Raw genomic sequence first — 19,918 nt, 5'->3', positions numbered from 1 at the left:
ATCCACGATCAGCTCCTTGGTTTTACCAATGTTCAGGTGCAGGCTGTTGTCCTGGCACCAGCGTTCCAGTACCTCAACCTCCTCCCGGTAGGCCTTCTCGTCGTTGTCCGAGATCAGCCCCACCACCACCGTGTCGTCTGCAAACTTCACTATGGAGTTGGAGCTGAACTTGGCCACACAATCGTATGTGTAGAGTGAGTACAGCAGGGGGCTCAGAACACAGCCCTGGGGGGACCCGATGCTCAGGGTGATGGTGTTGGAGGTCTGACCCCCCACCCTGACCGCCTGGGGTCATTCACTCAGAAAGTCCAGTACCCAGGCGCTCAGGACGGAGCTCAGACTCAGCTCGATCAGCTTGTCCACCAGTCTGGTGGGGACTATGGTGTTGAACGCTGAGCTGTAGTCAATGAACAACAGTCTCACATAGCCCCCCTTCTGACGGTCAAGGTGAGAGAGGGTGCTGTGCAGTACCTGGGAGACCGCGTCGTCAGTGGACCTGTTTGTCCTGTATGCAAATTGCATAGGGTCCATATCACTGGGGAGGGAGGCACAAATGTGGTCCTTGACCAGCCTCTCGAAACATTTCATGACCACAGAGATGAGTGCCACCGGTCTGTAGTCATTGAGACATGTTGGGGAGGTTTTCTTCGGTACAGGGATGATGGTAGACATCTTGAAGCAGGCAGGGACCACTGACTCCGCCAGGGATTGATTAAATATGGCGGTGAACACCGGGGCTAGCTGGTTGGCACAGGACTTAAGTATGCATCCTGTTATACCATTTGGGCCTGCCGCTTTCCTGGTGTTCACCTGCATAAATGCTCTTCTCACACTGTGTTCCGACAACGAGAGAGCCCCCCCGCCCCCCCGTGGTTGCCCCCCCCCCCCTCCACAACAGCCGGCGCGCCAGTGACGTCACTAGCCGGAGAGCTAGCAGCGCCACTGTCTACACCAAACCGAGCGTAGAAGGAGTTGAGTTTGTCCGCGAGAGAGGCGTCGTCGCTCCCCATTGAGGGGGCGCTGACTTTGTAGTCAGTTATTGTCTTCAGTCCCTGCCATAAGCCTCTTGTGTCGTTTTGTGCCATTTGTGTCTCCAGTGTGGTAGTTTTCACAAACAAAATGTATAATAACTGTTCTGGGATCGGACGGCAGCCTGGCAGCTTTGGTAATGCACTCACCATACACTCTGACTCACAGAGATCGCTGCCCGTCTCCTGCAAGAGGGGGAGGGTTGGTGATATAAAGGCTGAGTTTGCACATAGGCTGAATACGTTATCTACACTCTTACACAACAGACTACTGGCTCACTTCCTCAGGCCAAAACTCAGAGACAATAGTGGCTTGTTGACCATAAACACTGACACAACATACTCCCTCAGGCCGAAACTTAGAGACAATAGTGGCTTGTTGACCATAAACACTGATACAATATACTGGCCCGCATACCCCCCCTCTTACTTCCCGTAATAGAAACTGCCAAAAGGCAGCTGTTAGATACAGTTGGTCCGCCGACAAGAGCAGGCCTTAAAAGGAGTTCCGGGACATGTTTAGGCCAGACTAACAGTCACCTAGTGTCAGCGAATCAAACGTGGCGGTAGACTACAAACGGTCATGACCACTGGTTATCCAATCGGAAGCTCTCTGGCTCCCAGAAAGTCCCGCCCTCATGACGTAAAGTTTGGCGGGAGGAGTCTAGTCTTTAAAGTACGTAGTTCTGATCGAGATATTCAGAACCCCACTGTAGGCGCCGTAATGGAGGTCTCTTTATTATGATTCAGTATTCTAGTTTTGTTGTATTATTAGTTGTACTGTCACTTTAGGTGGTGGGCGTGCTCACGGGGGTGTGGCGCTAATGGGAGCGTCTTATGGAATTTCATTCACCTTTTCACGTTGACAGTTCACAGAGGTTGACAGCTCACGGAGAGAGGGGGTGAGAGTTAGGAGAGCATATTATCTTTTGACCGCAATAACGCAATACCGCAAAGTGCAAATCGTATTTTGTTTGTCTCATGATGAAGCGAAAGAATAAATGCCTTAAAAGTATTTCCTGGACGTGGAACGGAGTTATTTCATGTCGCGCGTCAATTGTTTGAACTCCATCGCTCAGCCCCTCGGCACTATCTGTCTATGACAGTCTACTGCCGCAACACCCACCAACAACTGAGCGAGCAACATCCATTCTACATTCTCCCCCCACTGAAGGCGGACCGACCGGCGATACACGGAGACGACAATTCCAACTACCATCGAAGAAGAAGAAGCCGAGACAAGAGATGCTTATAGATACATGCCTTTTAGATATTGAACGTTTAGACTGAATTCTACTGTCCTTCGGCATAGCGATTGCTTCCGGTAGAATTCATTGCACTATTCTTCAAATCGTTGATTTGTAATTGCTTTGAATCCCATTAAAAACCGGATTCTTTCAGATCAAATCTGCTCGGGACTCGTTTTCTTCAACCGCCGCCTCTCTGTTGCCGTCGTGTAAAACCATTTCCTGTTTTTTTAAAGTACCACAGGGCAGGTAAGGTTTTGGTTATCACACACAAGGTTGAGTTAGAGGACAAGATAACTTACAAGGATGTTTTGACTTTCCAGGAGGAGGCTAGTCAGGTAGAACGGAACTTCTGGATAACCAGGGGGGCTTGTCAGGATGATTTAGGTTTGTGGCGCAACCACGGTGGATTTGTGGTGGCTCCTGTTGGCCTGGTCGGACTGCTGATCCACACGGCGCATGACTTCTGCCATGCTCATCGGGGAGAGGTAAGGAGAAAAATCAGAGAATATGGCTTTTGGGCGCCAGATTTAAACAGTCAAATTGATCATGTGATACGGAGATGTACGGTATGTTTGAAAAATAATATACGTAAGGGGATTAGTGTGTCACCAGGACATATCCCCACGCCCAATGGCCCAATGCGAGACCTTGTAATTGATTACATAGACATGATTAAACCAATTAATCAGAAGAGATATATTCTTGTCGTTGTCTGTCGTTTTTCAAGGTGGGTGGAGGCGTGCGCCACCCGGCACAAGGATGCAGCATCGGTGGCCAAGTTCTTATGCCAAGAGGTATGTCCGAGATTTGGGCTAATGGACAGAATAAGTTCGGACAATGGAAAAGAATTTGTCGACAAAACTATACGTTTAATACTCCAACATTTAGGCGTAAAACAGCGATTGGGGGCCGTTTATCATCCGCAGAGCCAGGGGATGGTGGAACGCATGAACGGGACACTAAAAAACAAATTGGTTAAGATTTGTCAACACACAGGCTTGAATTGGCTAAACGCTCTCCCTTTAGCCTTGATGGCATGTCGTTCGAGCGAAATTCGCGGTCTGCGTTTGACACCGCACAAAATGATGTTAGGTCGTTGCATGGTAGTACCAGGCTTGCGAGCGACAGGCAAAGGTCCAAGTTTGGACATCCTGGACAATGATATGCGCGAGTACGTGAAATACATGTCAAAGATCCACAAAAATATTCTGGATCATGTCTCCAGTAGACAGGAGCATGAAACCGGGGAGGAGGTGAATAGGCCGACTACACCTCAAATCATACCGGGCGACTACGTTTATGTTAAAGTATTTAGGCGTAAATGGTTTGGCACGCGACGGGAAGGGCCATACAAAGTCGTCCGAGCCACCGAAAGGGCTTTACAGGTTCAAGGGTCACCGATGTGGTTCCATATGTCGCATTGTGTAAAATCAATAGATACTGGCCAAGAATGGGAATCTGAACCACGGGCCCTTGAGCATGAAACCGGGGTGGCGCAACCGCTAAACGAAGGCGAAGCGGCGGACGATGAAACTGGCGGGGGGCAACCCCTAAACGAAGGGGAAGATGCAAATGATTATGGGGAGCCAGACAGAGTGCACCACGATTGGCCACCGGTAGGGGATGAGGGATTCCTACAGGAGCCAGACAGAGGAGAAGATTATGAATTGGAACATAATAATTTCTCCTCTGTGGACTTGGATGGTGTACCAGAAGGATCGGAGGGACCCGTGCTTAGCACAAGCCCGGAAAGAGATACTCGACCGCAACGAGTCATTAAGAAACCTCAAAGGTACACATAGGCAAAGTGAGGGAAAGCTAAATGATAGGCCATGGAGAGAGCATGTATATATTTTTTGATTTTTGATTATTGAGCTCTCTCCGTTTGTAGAAATGTTTAATGTTAATGCAATGCAATAATCTTTTCTTTCAGAGTTAGCCGCACAAAACAGACATGTTTGGTTAAAGACACATAAGTATAGTCAAAAACCTGGTAATTGGTCCGATGTCCTTTTTGTATAAAGGGACGGACCTAGACGGATGTGAACTTAGAATAACTGATAAATTGTGTAATTTTCAAATAACTGGTAAATTGTTAAACGGTGTGAGTGAACTTAGAATTGTGTAAACTTCAACTAACACGTGGGTGTTGAAAGTAATTGACACTAACAAATATGAACTGTGCGTTAAAAGGATGCTTTAAATATTTGGTTTTTATGTGATTTGGCTAAACAGTTAAAAGGTTAAGGTATTTGTAACAGTTTGATTGAGAAAATACTAACAATAATATTGGGGATAAAGAATCCCCAAACCGGGGAAACTGTGGTAGTTTTCACAAGCAAAATGTATAATAACTGTTCTGGGATCGGACGGCAGCCTGGCAGCTTTGGTAATGCACTCATCATACACTCTGACTCACAGAGATCGCTGCCCGTCTCCTGCAAGAGGGGGAGGGTTGGTGATATAAAGGCTGAGTTTGCACATAGGCTGAATACGTTATCTACACTCTTACACAACAGACTACTGGTTCACTTCCTCAGGCCAAAACTCAGAGACAATAGTGGCTTGTTGACCATAAACACTGACACAACATACTCCCTCAGGCCGAAACTTAGAGACAATAGTGGCTTGTTGACCATAAACACTGATACAATATACTGGCCCGCATACCCCCCCTCTTACTTCCCGTAATAGAAACTGCCAAAAGGCAGCTGTTAGATACAGTTGGTCCGCCGACAAGAGCAGGCCTTAAAAGGAGTTCCGGGACATGTTTAGGCCAGACTAACAGTCACCTAGTGTCAGCGAATCAAACGTGGCGGTAGACTACAAACGGTCACGACCACTGGTTATCCAATCGGAAGCTCTCTGGCTCCCAGAAAGTCCCGCCCTCATGACGTAAAGTTTGGCGGGAGGAGTCTAGTCTTTAAAGTACGTGGTTCTGATCGAGATATTCAGAACCCCACCAACAACTGAGCGAGCAACATCCATTCTACATTCTCCCCCCACTGAAGGCGGACCGACCGGCGATACACGGAGACGACAATTCCAACTACCATCGAAGAAGAAGAAGCCGAGACGAGAGATGCTTATAGATACATGCCTTTTAGATATTGAACGTTTAGACTCTACTCTACTCTACTTCTACTGTCCTTCGGCATAGCGATTGCTTCCGGTAGAATTCATTGCACTATTCTTCAAATCGTTGATTTGTAATTGCTTTGAATCCCATTAAAAACCAGATTCTTTCAGATAAAATCTGCTCGGGACTCGTTTTCTTCAACCGCCGCCTCTCTGTTGCCGTCGTGTAAAACCATTTCCTGTTTTTTTTAAGTACCACAGGGCTTGTAAGGTTTATACACAACGCAGAGCAGCTTAGGAATTAGGTTCTGATTATATCAGAACAGCATAGCCCAGTGGGTTACTTCACCAGTTTATCAGCATATGTCCTCTTAGCAAGTCTAACAGCCTTGCGCAGAGTATAGACTGAAGCCTTATACTCCTCCATGTTTCCTGACTCTCTGCCCAGGTTGTAAGCAGTGGTGCGAGAGTTCAGAGCTGCTCTAATAGTACTGTCCACCCACGGTTTCTGGTTTGGGGAAACCCGCACCTTTTTCGTGGGGACAATACTATCAGTGGCGTCGCGTGGGTAAAATAACAGGGGAAGCCAAAAAAAAATTATAAAAAAAAATTATTACATATTTTTATTAATATTTTATTTTTATTTTTTTATTTTTTTTAAGTCAAGCAGTCACCATGTACACTACAGTGTTATGTCCTGTTATGCTACGTATAGGTTGTGACATACTAGCAGTTACACGGTAGGCTACTGTGCCTTTAATGGACAGGCGTGGTTAGCGCTCGAGGTAGGGCTGGTGTTGTAACGTAACCGTCAGTCGAATAAAGTTATGAAACCACACGGTCGTGTGTTCATTGTCTCAACATAATAATTGGCGAACGAGGATGGCTGATTTTGTTTTACCACCGCCACCACCGTTTCTACCTGTTCCTGGTGACCCAGCGGTTCCATGGGTTAGATGGCTAACGTCATTTGAGGACTATTTATTGGCGTTGGGTCTGGAGGCCTGTAACTGTTCCGCAACAGTAAGTTACTTCCGGGGTAGGCCTGATTGGCCCCGACATGCACGTGCCGCGGCAAACTCAGGACGCGCAACGAGGCTGCTGAGAGCTGTCGCGCGGAAATAGGCTGTCTATTGCCATTCTCTAACACAAACTCTAACCTTAACCAGCTCCTTAACAGCGCCTAAACTTAACCGTTCTAACCTTAACCAACTACGAAACAATGCCTAACCTTAACCTTAACCTTAACCATGCCTAACCTTAACCATAGAAAGAATATTGCCATTCTCTAAGACAAACTCTAACCTTAACCAGCTCCTTAACAGCGCCTAAACTTAACCGTTCTAACCTTAACCAACTCCGAAACAATGCCTAACCTTAACCTTAACCTTAACCATGCCTAACCTTAACCGGCGAAAGAATACACGTAAAAAAAAAAATCATGTTAAAAAAAAAAAATTTGATGGGATTCGAACTCGTCAACAACGGACCACAGGACCGCAGGACCGCTGCTCTGCCAGGTGAGCTGAAGCGCCGAATGAAAATCATGGCGGATTTGGGCGGTTACATAATACCGCAAGCTCTGCCGCTCCGCTCTGCGGAGCGTGCCGCGCGGCAGAGAAAGTTGCGCGTCACGTGCCTGTCGGGGCCAATCAGGCCTACCCCGGAAGTAACTTACTGTTGCGGATAAGCTATAAGCGGTCTGGAGGATCTGGAAGAAGCTAGAAAGTGCGCACTTCTGCGACACTGCCTCGGACAGGAGGGGCAACGGATTTATGCTACGCTTACATTAGCCGACGATCAGTACTCTACTGCTACCGAGGCTCTGAAGTCGCATTTTAGCTCGGGAAGAAGCCGTCGGATGTAACGTTTTGAGTTCCGCCAGAGAGCACAGAGGTCTGGTGAGACTGTTTTGCAATATGTGTCTGCCTTGCGGGAGCTAGCCAAGCATTGTGATTTTAGGAACTTGGAGGATGGACTCATAGTCGACCAGCTGATTGAAAGAACATTGTGTGCTCAACTGAGGGAGAGACTGTTATTAGAGCCGGACACCATGACACTAGCTGATGCAGTAGTGATTGGAGTGATTGAGCCTGTGACGTCACCTCCACCCGGAGTTCAGAACATGTCCCAGGAGGCAGCTGGCGCAGATGGTGACAGCTTCGATGTGCAGAGAGTAGCAGACAGGGCGCCGAGGGAGAGGGAGAATGGACAAAGGGTGTTGTGGTAACTGTGGCTCCCCTAAGCATGCAACCAGGGACCTGTCCTGCCCTGCTCTAGGCAAGCGCTGCCGTAACTGCAACAGGGTTAACCATTTTGCACGCTGGTGTCGCTCTCCTCCTGATCACGCACAGTCTGGGGCTGTTCCCATCAATACAGTACAAAGCCCACAGGCCTCATTCAGTCATTGCACATGTCGTGTGGGTGGGGCCTCCATACCACTCCTCGTGGACACAGGGGCTAAAGTGTCGCTCCTGAATAAGTCCACTTATGACCGGCTCTTCAGTCACGTGCCGTTGACTACAGCAGCAAATGCCCTGTCGGGGTATGGCCACGCCCCGATCACCACTTTAGGGGTAGCCTGCCTACCTGTGGAGTACAAAAAGAGACACATCCCTGACAACGAGTTCTACATCACACGGAGAGGGGCTAACATCATGGGGCTAGACCTGTTTCTTGCTCTGGACTTCACATTGACCGACGCTGGGGGTCTACGCGTCCTGCAGGTCACCGCGTCCTGGCCTGACCATCACCCGACACTGTTCGAAGGCCTGGGCTGTATGACTGGATTTGTGCACCAGCCCTCGTGGACACGTCTGTCCGACCCGTCATTCAGCCGCTGCGGCGCATTCCCTTGGCCCTCCGTGATGCGGTGGAGGAGGAGATTCATCATCTGGTGAAGGAGGACATCATAGAACCGATCAACGCCTCTCCCTGGGTGTCCAACCTGGTGATAGCCAAGAAACGGGGGGGGGGGGGGGGGGCGCGGAGTGCGTCTATGCGTCGATCTGACAGACGTAAACAAAGCCATCATCCCTGACAAGTATCCCCTCCCCACAGCGGAGGAGCTGACTAGCCATTTCCATGGCTCCACGATTTTCAGTAAAATGGATTTACGTCACGGCTACCTGCAGGTTCCCCTGGCACCGGGCAGTATGGACCTCACAGCGTTTGTCACACATGTGGGGGTTTTCAGGTACAAGCGCATGGCTTTTGGCCTGTCATCAGCCCCAAGCTGTTTTCAGAAAATAATGTCACTCATTTTGGCTGGCATCCAGGGGGTCAGCATCTACTTGGATGATGTGGTGGTGCATGCGCCGACCGCTGCACTCCACGACGCTCACCTGGAGCAGGTCTTCCAGCGCTTCAATGAACACGGGGTCACACTCAACGCGGAGAAGTGTACATTTGGAGCTACTGAGGTCGAGTTCCTGGGGTTCAGGCTCTCCAGGGAGGGTATCACCCCGATCATGTCCCACACCGAAGCAATCCTGTCCCTGCCGGACCCGCAGTCGCCGTCTAAGCTGTCTTCTTTTCTGGGCATGGCTGCCTACTACCTCCGGTTCATGCCACACTATTCTGACTCGACGGCCCCTCTGCGCCAGCTGTTACGCAAGGATGCGGTATGGGACTGGATCCCGGCTGTGCGCGTCATCAAACAACAGCTCATGTCCCCGCCGACACTGGCGCATTTCAGCCTGACCGCGCCCACTTTGGTCACCTGTGACGCCTCTGGGGTGGCGCTCGGCGCCGTGCTATCCCAGGTTCATGGAGGGGTGGAGCGTCCAGTGGCTTTTGCCTCTCGGGCCCTCACACCAGCCGAGCAGAAATACTCGTGGGGGAAAGGGAGGCCCTCGCCTGTCTGTGGGCCTGCGAACGCTGGCATGTCTACCTGTATGGCAGGGCGTTCACCATTCGCACAGATCATCAGTCTCTGACAGCGCTGCTGGCGACCCGAGGGGCGGGGCACAAGCCTATGAGGCTACTGAGGTGGGCTGAATCAGTACAACTTCGGACTCGAGTTTATGCCGGGGCGCTCTAACACAGTAGCTGACCTTCTTTCGAGAGCTATCTCTACGACAAAAGAGGCGGGTGAGGCGAGTCCTGAACAGGAGGACGACGTGGACTGGGTCCACATGCTGCATGGACCGCTCAGCGCAGTAGTCACGCTGGCTGAGCTGCAGAAGGCTGCGGCTGAAGATGAGATGCAAACCTCCGTGCCTATATCCAGGACGGCTGGCCAGCCACGGTGGAGGACAGACTGCTCCCCTACCGCTGAGTCCGCAACGAGCTCTCCTGCTGGGGGAGGTGTGCCTCGCCCGCGGTCACCGCGCTATTATACCAGAGGCGCTGAGGGCCAGGGTAATGCACATGGCGCACGACGGCCACCTGGGGGTGGTTAAGTTGAAACAACGCTGCAGAGACACAGTGTGGTGGCCTCACATAGACGGCGACGTAGAGGAGCTGTGCGCAACTGTACCTGCTGCCTGCTGAGTGGGAAAACGGGCCAGCCGGCTACAGCACCCCTCACCCCGACCCCGTGGCCGTCCGCACCGTGGGAGCACATTCAGGTTGACCTATGCGGAGAGCTTCATGGGGCCCCGGCACATGCCCGCTACCTGATGGTCGTGCACGACCTACACTCAAAGTGGCCAGAAGCCATCGAACTCAGCTCCATCACCACACAGAGCATCACCGACAACCTCGTCAAGCTGTTTGGGCGCTGGGGCCTGCCCAGTGTCGTCACCACAGACAATGGGCCTCAATTCATTTCGGCAGAGTTCTCGGAGTTCCTGTCACTGAGGTCCATCAGGCACATCAGGACGTCGGTCTACCATCCTGAAAGTAACGGCGGCGTTGAACGCCTAAACAAATCGCTGAAGAATGGAATCCGAGCCTGCCTGGAGGAGGGGAAAACCTTCAGCGCTGCACTCACCCAAACTCTCCTGACCATCCGGGCATCCAAGCACTCCACCACAGGGGTCTCTCCGGCTCTGCTCATGATTGGGCGAGAAATGAAACAACCACTAGACTGCTTGAGAGCTGAACCGGCCCCTGCATGCGAGAGCCCTGGGCTCGAGAAGGCCAGAGATCAGGTCCAAAGCTCACAGGCTCAGATGAAACGGAAGTATGATGACTCTCACAGAGTACAGACCCCCGCTATGTCAGCAGGGGATTGGGTCAGGATTAAACACGCCAACCGCAAGAACAAGCTGAGCTCATACTGGTCAGCACCCCTCCGAGTGACCCGTCAACTGGGTCCGGCCACCTACAGACTAGATGATGGTTCTCGCTGGCACTCAAACCGCCTGCATAAGGTCGGTGCCCCGACACTGCCCGCATCATCCCTGAGCCAAGCTGCAACCCGCAGTTGGCAGCCCCGCTTGGAAGCAACCAGGGTGGGAGGTAACCCACCACAACCACCAGACCCTGCTCCGCAGCCTGCTCGCCCTCAGAGGGCTCCACCCGCTTGGCATGGGGACTATGTTACTGGGTAAATGCCACGGGTTGGTGGACTGAAGTGTTCAGTTTCTGTTCATGGACTGGAATGTTCTATTGCTGTTGCAAAAGGGAAGCGGGGGAAAATGTTATGTCCTGTTATGCTACATATAGGTTGTGACATACTAGCAGTTACACGGTAGGCTACTGTGCCTTTAATAGACGGGCGTGGTTAGCGCTCGAGGTAGGGCTGGTGTTGTAACGTAACCGTCAGTCGAATAAAGTTATGAAACCACACGGTCGTGTGTTCATTGTCTCAACATAATATACCGTATGGCTCGGCGGCCAGTCAAACTTTCTTTTTATTTATTTAACAGATTGCAGAATGGGTACAATACAGTACGGCTCAATACACACAATTGTATAAGGGGATGCAGACCAGAGAAAGACGTTTGTCTTGTTTACATCAGGGTCATTAATACTGCTGGAGCATTGGTTAATTTTTGGTCCGATCTTTCCTTGCACGATTTTGCGCGCCGCGTGGGAGCAAATTCGAGACACATATTCGTTGCAAAAAGGTGTCCCACGGTCTCCTCTATGGCCGTGAATATTTTCACGTGGATCGGAATCACGGCGCGCCCGTGGGACACTTTTCCGTTTCGGCGAGTTTATTCCACGCTTTCGGCTTTCCTTTTCTAAGCATGTTCGGGGCTACATGTGAATGAGTAAAAGTTGCGGGACGCCCAGATGTTTCCATGATAGAAAGCTCGCGTGGATCCCATAATAGGCTCACTTAATACAGCGTTTTTAAAATCACGCGACATTTTCAGGGTCGCAAGCCGACCTTTTCCCCTCGTTTTCGATGATGGAAGTGATTTAGGAAAAGCTTCAGCACGCCGAGAGGTACCCGTGGATTTAATCTCGCGAGGATTGGGGCAATATTCGGCCCGTGGGAGCAGTCACGGGTTAATACAATTTTCAGAGTGCAGAGGGGAGGTGTGCAGAGGGGATGCCAGACTAATTATTCTGCTCACAGCCCCGTTTTAAACTTTTAAGGTGTGGCAGTCAGCTCGAATCTGATTGGCTAGTATCGGTTTTGGAATCTACATACATGAATCGCATGGTTGAGGCTGGAGAAAGACACCTACCCCCTGCCTCTCCTCTAGCTGCAGTGAGCATAGTGAGTCTGACAGTGTGTTAGAGAGAGTGAGAAGGAGAAGAGGGAGACATTAAAAAAAAATATATATATATATATAATATTACAGATGAAAAAGAATGTAAACTATATTAAAAAAAAATTATATATATATATTTTTTTTTTTTTTTTTTTTTCATATTTCATATTTGATATTAATTCATATTTTGATAGGGAGGCCTGGCTTCCGTTGGCTTCCATAAGGAGTCGCCACTGAATACTATCAGCTATTGTTGTTATATAGCTCACCACGGTCACTGGCGCTTCCTTGGAACATATTCCAATCCGTGTCTGCGAGCACGTCCTGGAGCGTGGCCTCTGATTCGTCAGTCAATTTTTTTGTCTCACGTGACACGACGGCGTCACGTGATCTTTGTTTATAGGCAGAATGGAAATATCGAATAAAAGAAACAACGATGAAAACCCGACTATACTCTGGTTTTCGGGGGTCCTGGCGCTCAACGTTCGGCGAGTTAACATTAGATCTTAGATCCTAATATGAAAAAACGATGTGATTTAATGTTCTATGTCTTACCTTGACTTTGTCTATTTTGCTGCTATCTATTTTATGCTTTATGTCTGCACTTTTTGCATTGCTCTTGATCTGCCAATGTTGTGCTCATTTTATGCCTGTATTTTTGTACTGCTGTGAAGCACTTTGAGCTGCAATTCTTGTATGAAAGGTGCTATACAAACAGTGTATTATTATTATTATTATTATTATTATTATTATTATTATTATTATTATTATTATTATTATTATTATTATTATTATTATTATTATTATTATTATTATTATTATTATTATTATTATTATTATTATTATTATTAATAATAATAATAATAATAATAATAATAATAATAATAATAATAATAATAATAATAATTATAATTATAATTATAATTATAATTATAATTATAATTATAATTATAATAATTATAATAATTATAATAATTATTATTATAAATTATTTATTTTTTTTTGATCAAATTTTTTTATTATTAATTACATGAAACAGGACAACACAATAACCACAGTAACAAAAAACATAACTTTCACAGGAGAATAACAAACAATAATAATACAGAATAATAAATTATAAAGACAAAAAGAAAAAGAAACAGCGTCCAACCTATCAAATATAGATGGCTACTTCAATAACAAAAAGGGTCTTCAAAACATGGCAACCTTTCCCTTTCCCCACCTTTACAAAGTGGAGTGACTTAAAAGATTGTTTATGAGAGTGTTGCCGCAGATTTACTGTAGATAGCCTAGGTCCCTTACACATGTTCAAGACTGCCAAACTTGCAGAAGGTAAAGTGTAAGAAGAAAGAAATTCTTCCTCCAAGTTGGTTGACAGGTCAATCAGTCTGTCAATATTAGTCTCTTGGGGAGATGGCATGTGAGTTGACATATAGCGCAGAATAGCTAAATACCAACCCCCCCTAAAATCCCCCCAGTCAAAGTTAAGAAGGACAAGACAAAAACCAAGACAGACAAGACATTTCCTCCTCCCCCTCCCCAGAGACCGCCGGACCCCCCCGATCAAGCGCCCCAACCCCGCTCAGCCGCACACTGCGGTCTTTACCTTCTCAGCTGCTGCGAACCACAGGTCAATTCCAGCCTGCCCTACCCCGATCACCCGGGCCGTGGATATCTCAAGATAAATCACATCCAATAGAGTTAGGGACCAGTTAATCATTGTAAGCTTCTCAGGCTCCTTCCATCTCATTGCTATTAGCTTCTTCGCTGCTGTGACGCCCGCTAGGACAACCCTTTTCAGTTGTACGGACGCGGGTAGTGTCGTTATATCGTTCAGGAGTAGCGTAACAGCTGTGAATGGGATAGTTAAGCCACACAGATCTGAAAGTTTGTCCGTTATTGACCTCCAGAAGCGGGCCACTGGTGGGCAATCCCAATACATATGCATATAAGTGCCAGTGGCCTTTTGAGAGCACAAAGTGCACCGAGAGTCGGTTATCAGTCCCATAGCAAATAGCTTCCTAGGTGTAAGATAGGTCCTATGAATATAATTAAAATTAATTTGCTGGTGATTGGGGTTGCGGGAAGATAATGCCACATTTGCCCAAACATCATCCCAGTCAAACTCGGGGTCCAACTCCGGTATATCCACACGCCAGATTGTATCCAATGATAAATTTTTATACGTGGATTGAATTAAGAGCGTATAAAAGTCGGAGACAAACCCTCTGGATGTCGTCCTGTCCACTATGAGCCTGAGGAAGGGGTGTGGGTGCAAGGCTTGAGCCCACGGTACGCCATGCGCCCTCAGTGCTGACCTTAGTTGAAGGTAAAGAAAGAAGGACTCGCCGGGTAGATCATAAAATTCTCTTAAGTCCTGAAACGCACGGAGGCCGTTCTTATCATAAATATCCTCCAGAGTATGCACTCCCCTCCTTTGCCATTGAGGAATATTAACCGGCTTGTGTCCAACAAGTAATTGCTGGTTATTAAAAATTGGAGAGTCCAGGTGCCAAGGGCATTTAACCCCACACGACCTCTGTACATTACGCCACGTTTGGATCACGTGAGTTATGATCGGTCCATACCTCAGCCGGCATTTCGCAATAGAGACAGTGGAGTACACTACATCCTGTAATCTTAGCGGAGACACCGCCGCCGCTTCTAAGGAGCGCCACGACACAGCCTCTACAGGGTCTAGCCAGCACATCAAAGGTCTCAGTGAAAAGGACCAGAAATACAGTTTAAAATCAGGGATTGCGAGGCCCCCATCTTGTTTCCTACGTTGAGTAGTAGCCCTTTTGATTCTCGGGCGTTTGTTATTCCAGACAAACTTAGATACCATCGATTGTACCTTGCGCCAGTGGTCTATTGGAGGGGGCAGGGGGAGCATTGAGCTAATAAAATTTATCCTAGGCAGGATGTTCATTTTGATTATGGAAGCCCGGGCTTGTAAGGAGTTAGGAAGGGACGACCACCTGTCTAGATCCTGGCGTATTTTATCATAAGTACCCGTGAAGTTGTACTTAGTAGTTTGGTTCAGCGTGGGGAATATCTCTATGCCCAGGTATTTGAAATGTTCTACTATGGGGATATCAGCTGGTAGTCGTACCGCCTTGGCCAGTTCATTAAGAGGTAGGCAGGCTGATTTGTTCCAGTTAATCTTAAAACCTGACAATTTACCAAAGTCGTCGATTATCCTCAATAATTTTGTGGCCGACCGGGAGGGGTCGTCCATGAAAATCAGCAGGTCATCCGCATAGAGAGCAATTTTGTGTGGAGTATTGTTGACCATTATGGGGACGATGTCCTCCGATTGCCTAATAAATTGGGCCAAAGGTTCGAGGGAAAGCGCGAACAGTCCCGGGCTCAGAGGGCAACCCTGTCTAGAAGATCTGGAGACTGGAAAGAGTGTGGAACAGTTTTTGCCTGTCAGTATCATCGCAGACGGCGAGGCATACAGGACTTTAATCATATGAATAAAACTCTTTCCAAGACCCATGACCTCAAGTACCTTCCACAGATATGACCACTCAAGTCTGTCAAACGCCTTCATGGCATCCAAAGACAGAACTGTGGATGGAGTTGTATTGTCTTTACTGTTATCGATTACATGCAACAGCCTCCTAAGATTATCTGCAGCCAGACGCCCCGGGATAAAACCAGTTTGATCGCAGTGTACCAATACAGACATAAATCTCTGCAGGCGACGGGCCAGCACCTTGGCAAACACCTTTAAATCGGCCCCGAGAAGACTCAAGGGTCTATAGCTACCACAATCATTGGGATCTTTGTCCTTTTTGAGAAGTAAAGAAATCAACGCCATATTGACATCTCTTGAGAACTCCCCTTGTTCGATAGCGTAATTGATCATATCGAGCATCAATGGACCCAGTTGGTCCCAGAAAGCTAAATACACTTCGGGTGGAATACCATCCCAGCCTGGCGCCTTACCCCTCTGCATTTCAACAATAGTCTCCCTCAATTCTGCGAGAGTAATCGGTCTCCCCAGTTCCTTGGCCTCTTCCTCAGAAATGTGGGGTATCTCAAGCCCGCCAATGAACGATTCAAATCTAGAGTCATCCAGATTACCCTCTGAGCTATATAACTGTGAGTAAAACTCTTTAAAAGTGTCATTGATCTTTTTCGAATCAGTAGTGACTGCACCCTGGCTCGTCCTAATCGAGGGGATATCTGAGAAATGATCATTTGATCGTATTTTCATTGCCAATAGATGGCTAGGTCTGGAGCCGTGAAAATAGTAATTTTGTCTTGTCCTGTGTATCAAAAACTCAGACTGTTGTTTAAGTATGGAGTTTATTTCTTTTTTGACTATCTTACGTTGTGTGTTTAGTCGTTCATTATAGTCAGTTTGCAAGGATGCGTATAGGTCCGCATATAATGATTCCAGTCCTTCTAGCTTTTTTGACCGGGATTTTCGCAAATTGGAGGCAAATAGTGTGACATGACCCCTGATGAATCCTTTCAATGCGTTCCACAGGACCCTAGGGTCTTCTACTGTGCCAACGTTGATCTGCAAAAATTCAGCTAGTTTACTCCTGAACTCAGAACAGAAGTCATCGTTCTTTAGCAAGGTCGAATTAAAACGCCATCTGGGAGCTCTTGCGGAGAGCCTGCCAAAGGTTGCCGTAAGGAAAATCCCCTTGTGGTCTGAGAGAGCCAAGGGAACCAATGAGACATCGAAACTATCAAACATATTAGGGGATATTATTATAAATTATTATAGTTTGCTTCATTAATTAAAGGGTGTGAATTTAAGTGTTCTCTAGTGCCTTTTGTCCGCTTTAAGGTGGTGGTATAAGTTAAAGGTTGTGGTGTCGAAGTAAAAAAAATTGGGCTAAGCCCCGGATCTCCTACAATCCTAAATCCGCCCCTGGTCAGCAAGTTACACAACGTCATTGCGAACACAGAGAATGCAAGGAATTAACGTTAGACACATTGAATTATTGTTAGACATATTCAGGTGTCTACACAAGATATGCAAATATACAGTACTGTTAAACAGAGATCCTAACAGTAAATATATACAAGGGGGAGGGAACTGTACATTTATGATGAATTGAAAATGGGGGACCCTGATGTAAACAAGACGGAAGTCTTTCTCTGGTCTGCATCCCCTTAACAATTGTGTGTATTGAGCTGTACTGCAGATTTTGACAACAAAATTAACAATATGATGCCGCAAGTTCTGTTATATTTCAATTGCCTTACTTATTTACATAAATATAAGGTAACAGTATACTTTTGCTATATGCTATACACTACAGTCTATGTGATGTGGTGGGTACGTATGGTGGTAATTAAGGAATGGTGAATATTATGTTTAATGTAAATATGTGTATACTGGATATGAACAGCAGTATTATAGGCCTACAACAGCAGTATTGTACAGCCAGTAACTATACATTTGCTGACACAATATCTTGAATGAATGAGTTTATTTATTTTGAACATAAATTAAAAATAAATAATAATAAAAAACAAGTAATAAACAGATAAAAAAACAAACATATTTGCATATCTTGTATGTCACAAATGTAACAGTACTGCATATATGTATGTCATAAATGTCATGATTAGATTAGATGATTAGATAGATGATTAGATTAGATTTTTATATCTGTATATTGAGTATGTCATAAATGTCCTTATGAATTGAAAATGGAATACTCCAATTCAGCCATTGGCAATTCAGCCATTGGGTGGGTGGCCCTGCTGAGCGGTCCCCAGATCGCCGGACCTGAGAGCGCCGGACCTGAGAGCGCCGCTGGCTTTGCCGCTCTGCAGATGGCGTGGAGCTTAGCAAGGCTCCTCCTCTCCGCCACCACCGCTAGAGAGTCAAGCTCCACCCCAACCACGCTACTGGCCTTCCTGACCAGCTTATCCAGCCTGTTTCCTTGTGTTGTGTTAATTACAGCTCAGATGATGTAGATGAATAGCAACATATTATTAATTTATGTCATTGAGCTGTAATTAACACAATGATTCAATGTCCCCGATGACATCACTGGTGCCCATATTCAAACTAATTTACTCTCAATACATGTCAAACTAAATGAATGTGTGCAATTGATTGATTGATTGAAAATTGTATTAACAGATTGCAGAATGGGTACAATACAGTACAGCTCAATACACACAATTGTTAAGGGGATGCAGACAAGAGAAAGACTTTCGTCTTGTTTACATCAGGGTCCCCCATTTTCAATTGATCATAACATATATGACATACATGACATACAGAGATAGACAGTACTGTTACATCTAAACATTTATGACATACCAGATCTACAAATATATAGTACTGTTTATGAGTACAAAAAGTGTTTAAAAAGAGAGTATATACATTTGAGGGGGAAGAAACTGAACATTGGGGGAGGTTGGGTAGGTGGGGTGGGGGGGGGGGACTGTACATTGGAGGGGGATGGGTTTGGGCAACACTGTTTAGTGTGTTTGGATGTGTGTGAGATGATGTGCAAAATAAATCAGCATTGTTTTTTTTGGTGAAGTGCCCCTTTAACAGTAGTGTAAGAGCCAATTTACATGGTTGTAGTGCCATGTGTTTATATGTTATGCATTTGTTTTGTTTTTATGTATTTATGAATTCTGCCTCTATACATTGTGCCTGCCAGCCTGCCCAAAATGAGTTTGTGGCATCAGTACCCGTTGCTCACCAGTAGGTGACATACTCAGCTACTTAATGAGTAACGGGACTGATGACAGGCAGGTGTGTTTGGTTACCGGTAGAGCCAAACAGTCTTTGACCGTCAAGTCGTCAAGTTGTCACGTCGACACGGCACGTTGTTTGTTATCGTTTTGTTTGTAGGGTAAAGTGTTTTGTTTGTTCTTTTGAAAGGTATCGTTTGGCAATTGCGTTTTATCACGTTTGTGTGGTAAATAAACCCATTTGGGGTGTTATTGGAACTAACCTTGTGGACATTCATTCCTTTCACCAGACGGTTACAACAGCGGCCACAGACGCGTCAATTATAGGTTTTTAGCCGGTAGCAGCCTCCTCAAGGGCTTATAGATTTATTGTTTTGTTAAATCAAGTTTGGCCCTTATACAAGTCAAAAACTTGTGCTCGTTGAGAACACATGAAGAGCAAGTCAAAAACTAGTGCTCTTTAGTATAAAGGTGGATTGAGAACCACACCAAGAGCAAAGCAAGTCAAAAACTTGCTCATCAGTAAAGTGGATCAGCCAGAGCCACAAGACGAGCAAAGTAGGTTTAAGCTTTGCGCAACAAGAAACGTTGAGGACAGCGGGGAAGCCATTCAGCCTCGCTTTGATGCGCGCGCGGAGCTGATGCGTTGAGGACTGCGTGGGATTTGCGCAGTTCCAGCTGTTGGATGTCAACATAGCCTTGAGCTGAGAAGCGCTGAACGTCAACCTACTCATCAGAGCTCCGACTACAACCAACGGTACCCAACGTCAGCTGCCAACATTTTCCGTGGTAGGCTACAAGCCGAGGTAAGGTAGCGCTACCCCTTTTTTTGGCCATAGTAAATGTGTGCACACAACTCTTACGTTTTGCGAGCATAAAGTCCAATGCATTGGTAGCTGAAAATAGACTGCGCGTACCAGTCTACCGTTAACTTTGATTTGTTTGTGCGTGCCACCGTTGGCGTTGAATCCGTTTATGTGCGCCACGCACAACTATCGTTGACTGTTTGAATCCCTTCGTGCGCGCCGGACATAACGGTATTGCTTCAATCATTTCACTGCTGATTGTCAACATGAGCGTTGCGGATGACAATCAAGACATTAATAATGAGCAACTCGTCGGTGCAGAGGCGGCTGTGAAAACTGTCACAATGGAAAAAAGGGAAATTAAACTGACCTTAAAGGCTGTAATGGAAAAATTGGGAAAATTGGAAAATAAAAGATCAGATAAATTAAATAAGGCAAAAAAGTTGTACAAA

Source organism: Notolepis coatsorum, assembly GCF_963971535.1.
Source record: "Notolepis coatsorum genome assembly, chromosome: 13".
NCBI classification, from domain to species: domain Eukaryota; kingdom Metazoa; phylum Chordata; class Actinopteri; order Aulopiformes; family Paralepididae; genus Notolepis; species Notolepis coatsorum.
Note: the sequence above shows the minus strand (reverse complement) of the source record.